Genomic DNA, 7,523 nt, shown 5'->3' with positions numbered 1-7,523 from the left:
GCTGACTTGTCTTTCTCTGCCCCTCCAGGAGATGGGCTGTCTGTGCAGGCAGTGAGCGGTGTCAGGGCATTTGGAGGGGACTCGAAGCCTAGTATTTCCCCTGCCACATCTCATTCATTCACTCACGCTTTTGAGCATTTGCTCTGAGCTAAGCAGTAAACAAGGCAGCCTGGGCCTCTGCCCTCACCTGGATGTCATCACGGTCCTTTAACCAGACCTCTTGGGCCAGAGTTTCATCGTTTTATCTCCCTCCCTATTTTAGGGTTGAGGCAGCTAAGGTCCCAGAGAAATTAAGAAGCTGGTCACAGCAGGCTGGCCTCCAGCAGTTTTATTCCAGGCCTGGGTGGCCAAGTGCAGAGAAAAGCAGACGCCGACTTGGGCAAGATGGGGAAGAACAAAGCATCGCTGCCTGACGCTGGACATGGGCAGGCACAGATGCCATCTTGTGAAAGGACATGAACTGAAAACAGGGTAGCCTGGCTTAGCACCAGGAAAGACATATCGTCTCAGTGGCAGCTCCAGTGAGCAGCACCCAGCTCTGCTGACCAGGCCCTACCAGGCCAGTTGATCAGAGCAAAACCACGCATGGCTCTCAGTGGCTCTATGTATTAAAGCCAAGACAGGGTCCCGACTTTCCTGGTGGCCAGGGTCACCACAGATACGGGCTGCCCTTACAGGCCTGGTGTCTCTGTAGGGAGCTCCCTGCCCAGACACCACTGAGGGGCTCTCTCCAGCAGCCTGAATGGGGGAAAAACCCTAACCCAGGCTGTCATGCAGGGTGTCAGGCGGGGTCTCAGCTCCTGCTCCCCACATAAGAACACAGGACATGGTGAGGCCAAAAAGGAACACCCACGGAGCCATAGATACGGGAGTCATACCACTATATTCTCACTGGCAGCTGTGTTGGAGACACAGGAAGAAGGAGCCACACGATCTGCAACCTGCTGTCCGCTTCTCTGCCAACCAACCAACCTGTGGGGACAGAGCCCCAGAGAGTAGTTTACAGGCTCTCGGCCTCACGTGGAGGGGTGCTGGCTCGGGTGGTGGATGGCCGTCGGCTGTGGCCGGTTAGCCGATTGGCCGCTGGTATAACTGCTGCGGCTACGGAGGAGAGCCGAGCAGAGCCAAGGAGAGCGGAAGAGGAGAGCCGAGGAGAGTGGAAGAGAGGAGAGGAACAGGGTCAAGAGAGTGGAGGAGAGTCGTCGGTCAGGTCGCGCGTCCCGTGGGCCCAGCCTCCAGTGAGACCATAGTGGTATGACTCCCCTACCTATGGCTCCGTGGGTGTTCCTTTTTGGCCTCACCATATCCTGCGTTCTTGTGTGGGGAGCGGGACCAGAGACCCTGCAGGCTGCCCCGCCTGAAAAATGGCGCGGTGAGCAGGGTCTCCCGCACGACACAACCCCAACTTGCTAGCTGCAATCCATGCTTGCTAGCTCAGCCACCATCTTCTTGCTAGTCCCCATTTGCTGCTAGCGTAGCCACAACAGTTATATTAGTGGCCAATGGCTCACTGGTTACAGCTGACGGCCAACTAGCCACAGCTGATGGCCATCTAATCACAGTTGATGGCCATTTACTACCCGAGTGAGCACCTTTCCACGTGAGGCCAAGAGCCTGGAAACTGCTTTCTGGGACTCTGTCCCTACACAGGGTTACCAAAAATGTGGGCCTGAGGCTCCCAGCATCAGGATTGTATGAGGAACAAACCCAGCTGTTTTAGCCCCACCTGGGCCTCTCTAGGGGTGGGCTTGAGAATCTGTATGTTTGATGAGCTCCCCACCCCAAGTATGAGAACTACCACACCAAGCCTTCCTGAGAACTCACTTCCTCCCTGCTCGGGCCCCAGGTAGCTGATGAACCTTCCATGGGGGATGGTTCTCAAGAATCAAGCCCAGATGGTCCCCTTCCGTATAGCCTTTGCAAGTCATACCATCTCTGTCCCAGCTGCTCAGCTCTGCATTGTAGTGTAAAAGTAGCCATAGATAACACGGAAATGGATAAGTGCAAACGGATGAGCAAGGCTAAGTTCCAGTGAAACTTTATTTACATAAAAGGGCGGTGGGCGGGATCTGTCCACGGGCTCTAGTTTACCGGTCTCTAATCTACACTGCAGACCCACAGGTCAATGGTTACAGAAAGGCATGCTGGGGCTTCTGAAAACCCCTTCTGTCCTGAGATGTCAACTCAAACCATTTCTACTAACAGGGGTCAGAGCAGTGCTGAAGTGAGGGGTCAAGACCAGTCGAAAAGAAGACCACAGGGATTCCGGCTTTCTGCTGGCAGCCTGGGTGCTGCCCTCAGGGGCCCAGGTGGCTGGATTTGGGGTGTATCAGCCAGGGTTCTCCAGAGAAGCAGAACAGGATATTTATTTTTATATATCTTTAAATGTCTATGTATTTCTATATGTCTTCTTTATATACATATTTATATAGATTTATTTTAAGGAATTGGCTCACACTGTTATAAGGGCCAGCAAGTATGAAATCTGAAGGGCAGTCCAGCAGGTGAGAAACTCGGGCAGGCGTTGATGTTGCAGTCTTAAGGCTGCATTTCTTCTTCAAAATCTCAGCGTTTGTTCTTATGGCCTTCAACTGAGTGGATGAGGCCCTCCAACACGAGGGAGGGTAATCTCCTTTACTTGAAGTCGACTGTTTGTAGATGTTGACAAATCTACAAAATGCCTTCACACAACATCTAGATTAGTGTGTCATTAAAGCCTTATGTACCATGGCCTGGCCAAGTTGACACAGAAAACTGACCATCACGGGGGACTGGGGGTGGGGGGGTGGGCATGGTTCCCAGGCTTCACTCCTAGACCACAGCACCTGGGCATGTGGCAGAGTTGTCTTTGGCATATTGTGAGCTCTGGGTTTCCTCACTCCTTTGCCAGCTTGAGCGTCAGGTGGCAGCAGTAGCTGCCATCTGTCATGTACATGTGCATGCGTGCCCTGGTGTGCCCAAACGAGTGTCTACTCAACGTCAGAACATGAAATCTCGGAGTGGGGTGTCCGTGTGAATGGACACATGACTGGGTAGGCAAGTGGCTAAACAGAGGTGCCTGTGTCCCTTCGTTGTACCCCCCCCCACCATGAGGCCCAGGTGTATCCTGAACCCCACGCTTGTGCCTGGAAGACCGTGGCAGGAAACCTGGGCTCCATCCGCCCTGGTGATTGGTCAGTGCAGTGGGGCAAGTTGGTCAGCTCTGCACTTTGTGGTCCTGAGCTGTTGTCTCTCCCTGTCCTCAGCCTTGGCCTTATGTCAGCGCCTGGCACAGAGTGGAATACAGTCGTCCCCCCTTATCCACGGTTTTGCTTTCCATGTTTTCAGTTAACTGCAGTCAACCATAGCCTAAAAACATTAAATGGAAAATTCCAGAAATAAATAATTCATATGTTTCAAATTGCAAGCCCTTCTGAGAAGCGTGATGAAATCTCGAGCTGCCCCACTCTGTCCCACCCAGGATGTGAATCATCCCTTTGTCCAGTGTCTCCATGCTGTACGTGACACTTCCCCTGTTAGTTACTTAGTAGCCATCTCAGTTATCAGATCTACTGTTGTGGTATCGCAGTGTTGTGTTCAAGTAACCCTTATTTTACTTAATAATGTTTCATTCACCTCACTTCATCTCATCACGTAGACTATTATCTCACATCATCACGAGGAGTCCAGTACAGTAAGATATTTTGAGACAGAGCCCATATTCACATAAGTTTTATTAGAGTATATTTTTGTAATTGTTCTATTTTATTAGTTATTATTAATCTTTTGTGCTTAATTTAAAAATTAAACTTTGCCAGTATGTATGTATAGGAAATAATATAGTATACAGGGTTTGGTACTATCCGTGGTTTTGGGCATCCACTGGGGGTCTTGGAATGTCTAAGAGAAGGGAGGGTGGGTGGATAAGGGGGGACTATTGTACATGTTTAGAGAGGAAATGATTCATTCGAACACAACCCTGGCCTCTGTTTATTGAGCTATTTATTGAGGCACCCATCCTCTGGTAGAGCGGAAATTGTTGGACCCCATTTTGCAGAGGAGGAAAACTAAGGCACTGAGAAATAAAGGCCACTCGTCAAAGTCAGGCAGTAGTGACAGTGCCAGGGTCCTTACCCAGGTCTCTCTGACTCCGAAACCTGATTATGTCCACTGCCCCCATGTTGTCTCCCAAATGCCTCAAGTTTATTGAGCACCTACTAGGAACCGGTCACCTATCCTCACACCCCCCCACCCACTGCCCAGCTCACAGAAGCTGTGCGGCTCATCCAGCCATTACCAAGGCTGCTCTCAGGGCCGGTAGGGGATAGGACCTCTGCTGGGCAGGCCCCAGCCCTGGGCTTCCAGAACCAAAGGTCATGCACTCACCTCAGGCTGCCTCCTGGAGGAGCCTCTCAGGGAGCACTAGGATCAGGTTTCCTCCCAGGGACTTCCCAACTGGTGGAACCTGTGGAGGCACCCCACCCGACCCCACCATCTGCTTCCTCATTCTTCTCTTATCTCTCCCTCTGCCTGAGCACCGGCTCCCTGACTGCCTGTCCCCCCCCAAAGGGAGGTGCCACCTCATGGAGCCTGTGCAGAGCCAGGCGGGGAGCTGTCTGCAGTGAGCCAGCCCAGCAGCAGAGGGTGAAAGCAAACACCAGGACCCAACCCATGACAGATAGGCATCTTGGAGGCTCTGGGGCTCAGCCGCCATACCCGGTCTTGTTTGTGTCTGAGCATCTCTAAGGCGCGGCCAGAGCCCTCAGATGCCTCCCTTGGAATTCCAACCCCATCCCCACGGAGAGAAGGTCAGGCTGGACAGAGAGAAGGAGGTGGCAGCTTGAACTTGGACAGAAGGACAGAACCAGGACAGGCAGTGAGAGGCGGGAGGCAGTCAGCACACATTTAATGAAGACCTGCGTGTGTGCACATACACTTGTGTGTGCACATATGACATACAGACGATTGCTGCAGCAGGATAAGGGGAAGGAAGAAATGCCATAGGACAAAGTTAGAGAGCTGCTGTCTTGGGCAACAGCCTCTTAAATCCGCTCTTTCTGGCTGGTGTCTAACAACCAGTTTCCTAGTATCCAACAGGGCCCAGGCAGTCTCCTTTTCTGCTTTTCCCACACTCACCAAGGGGTCCATAGGGTGTTCTGATGGGTTCTCTGATGCCTGATTTGAGTGCAAGGGTCTCTGGAGGGACAGGGGAGTATCACAAAGTGTTTGCTGAGGGCTTGCCAGGGTGGGGCAATAATTTGCATAGGACCCTGATGAGATGGCAAAACAAAAGGAACATCAGGGATCATTGGCTGCATTCTAAGTCTCAGGGAGAAGTAGTCAAAAAGCTTGGTTGGGCCTTTAAAAGTCAGCGATGGAGGCTGCTGTAAGTTTGAATTCTATGCCATTGGGACAAACAGTTCCAAATCAGCACCGCCCCCACCCCTTTGTTTTGGTTAGTCACAAAGACCGGTGTCCCCTCTGGAGAAGGGGGGGCTCCCACACCTCCCAGCGATGTCCAGGTGCCTCCAGAAAACCCAGGAACTGGGAGTAGCAGCCCATCCACCCTGAACGATAGTATGGACACGGTGATTTTACTGACAAGTCATAATGGCCTCGATACCTTCAGAATCTTGGCATCAACCAGAGCCTGTGCTGAAAAACAGGGGATGAAGTCTGGGAGCCCCGGAGAGCCACCCCAACTCCAGTCCACAGGGTTCTATTCTGTTCCTTCACTTCTGCCCATTTTTGCTGTCTCTGCTCCCAGCAGCTGGCATCAGAGGGAGAAGATCCCGTCCACAGATACAAAGAACATCACCGACCAACAAAACACCAGGCCTTCCCCAACCCTGCCAGAACTTAGGCCAGAAACACAGACGGTGTGTTTGTGACAAGCTGAGCAGAAATGCTGGAGGACAGGACATCAGATCAAATCTCAGTGACATTCCCTGTGCCACCAAGGGCCACACCCTACCTTCCAGAACCTTCTCTGATGTGCTTTTGTGGACGGCCCTGCCTTCTCATAGGTACATGTGCCTTTCAGACAGTGTTTTGGTTCTTTTCTCTGTCGGTTCCAGTTTGATTTGCCCACTTGGGAAAGGAAGGGGCCGGGCCACCTAAGAATTGTCAGGTGTCCAGGACTCTGAAGACCAAAGGACAATTAGAAACCATTTCAAAGCCTTTCATATGGGATGCCTCCTTTGTGCTTCACACAACCCCGGGGTTGACTATTACTGTCCCTATTTTCTAGATGCAGAAAAAATTTCAGAGACTAAGTGGTGACTAACCCAAAGTCACACAGATGTCAAAGGTCAGTGCTGGGGTCGATGTTGCTCAAATGTTAAGGCCTGGTTCCCAGGCTTTGCACATAGGAAAGGGGGATGGGTGGACTCTTCTCTCCATCAAAGGGGACTTTTCCAGCTGCTTCAATCCTGGTATTTATTGGGCGCCAGGAGATGCTGAGAGGCGCTGAAAGATGCTGCGTGTTTTTCACAGCAGCAGGGCAGCTGTTCGCTTCCTGAACGTTTACAAAGTGCCAGGAGCTGTGCCAGGGATGCTATGTAAATGATCCCACGTGATCCCCACAATCACCCCGAGGCTAAATAACTTGCCCAAGATCACTTTGCAAGGAGGAGGCAAGACAGGGATCCAAAACGTACCTTTACCTGAAGGACACAGGCAATCACAGGAAAGGCACGGCTGTGGCTGCTTCATCAGCCATTTCCATAACCAGTGGCACTGACCAAGTGACGTCCTCAGCGGAGCCTGGACTATCTGTGGCGTCCTGAGGACAAGCAGGGAATTGGGTGGCAGGTCTTCCAGGTGATGGGAGGAAGTGGTGCACACAAATTTGTTCAGTGGATGTACCTCGGTTCATTCCCTGAGCACCCAGCATGCCCCAGGCCAGTGTTGAGGTTCCAAGACCCTCCTAAGATTTGCAGTCTAGTTGGGGGTGGGGCAGACAATAAACAAGTAAACAAGTAAATTGATAGGTCAATACCTTCAGATATTGGTAAGTGCTCTGAAGAAATTACAACAGGACAGTACAACCAACTTGGAAAACAGTTTGGCAATTTCTTAAAAAGCCAAATATACACCCGCCATATACGGTCCAGCCATTCCACTCCTAGATATTTACCCAAGTAGGTGTTCAATATCTATTCTCTGAATGAATGAATGAATGAATGAATGAATGAATGAGTGAATGAACTAATGAATCTATTCTGCATGTCAGATTCTTTGCTGACGGTACAAAGATAAAACTTGGCCAAGACAGACAGGATTGGTCAGGGACATGAAAAATTTAAACTTGGGGCGGCTGGATGGCTCAGTTGGTTAGAGCATGAGCTCTCAACAACAAGGTTGCAGGTTCAGTTCCTCACATGGGATGGTGGGCTGTGCCCCCTGCAACTAAAGATTGAAAATGGTGACTGGACTTGGAGCTGAGCTGCGCCCTCCACAACTAGACTGAAGGACGACTTGGAGCTTGATGGGCCCTGGAGAAACATACTGTTCCCCAATATTCCCCAATAAAATTTATAAGA

This window comes from Rhinolophus sinicus, linkage group LG06 (assembly GCF_036562045.2).
Source record: "Rhinolophus sinicus isolate RSC01 linkage group LG06, ASM3656204v1, whole genome shotgun sequence".
Taxonomy (NCBI): Eukaryota; Metazoa; Chordata; class Mammalia; order Chiroptera; family Rhinolophidae; genus Rhinolophus; species Rhinolophus sinicus.
This window is presented reverse-complemented; position numbering follows the sequence as displayed.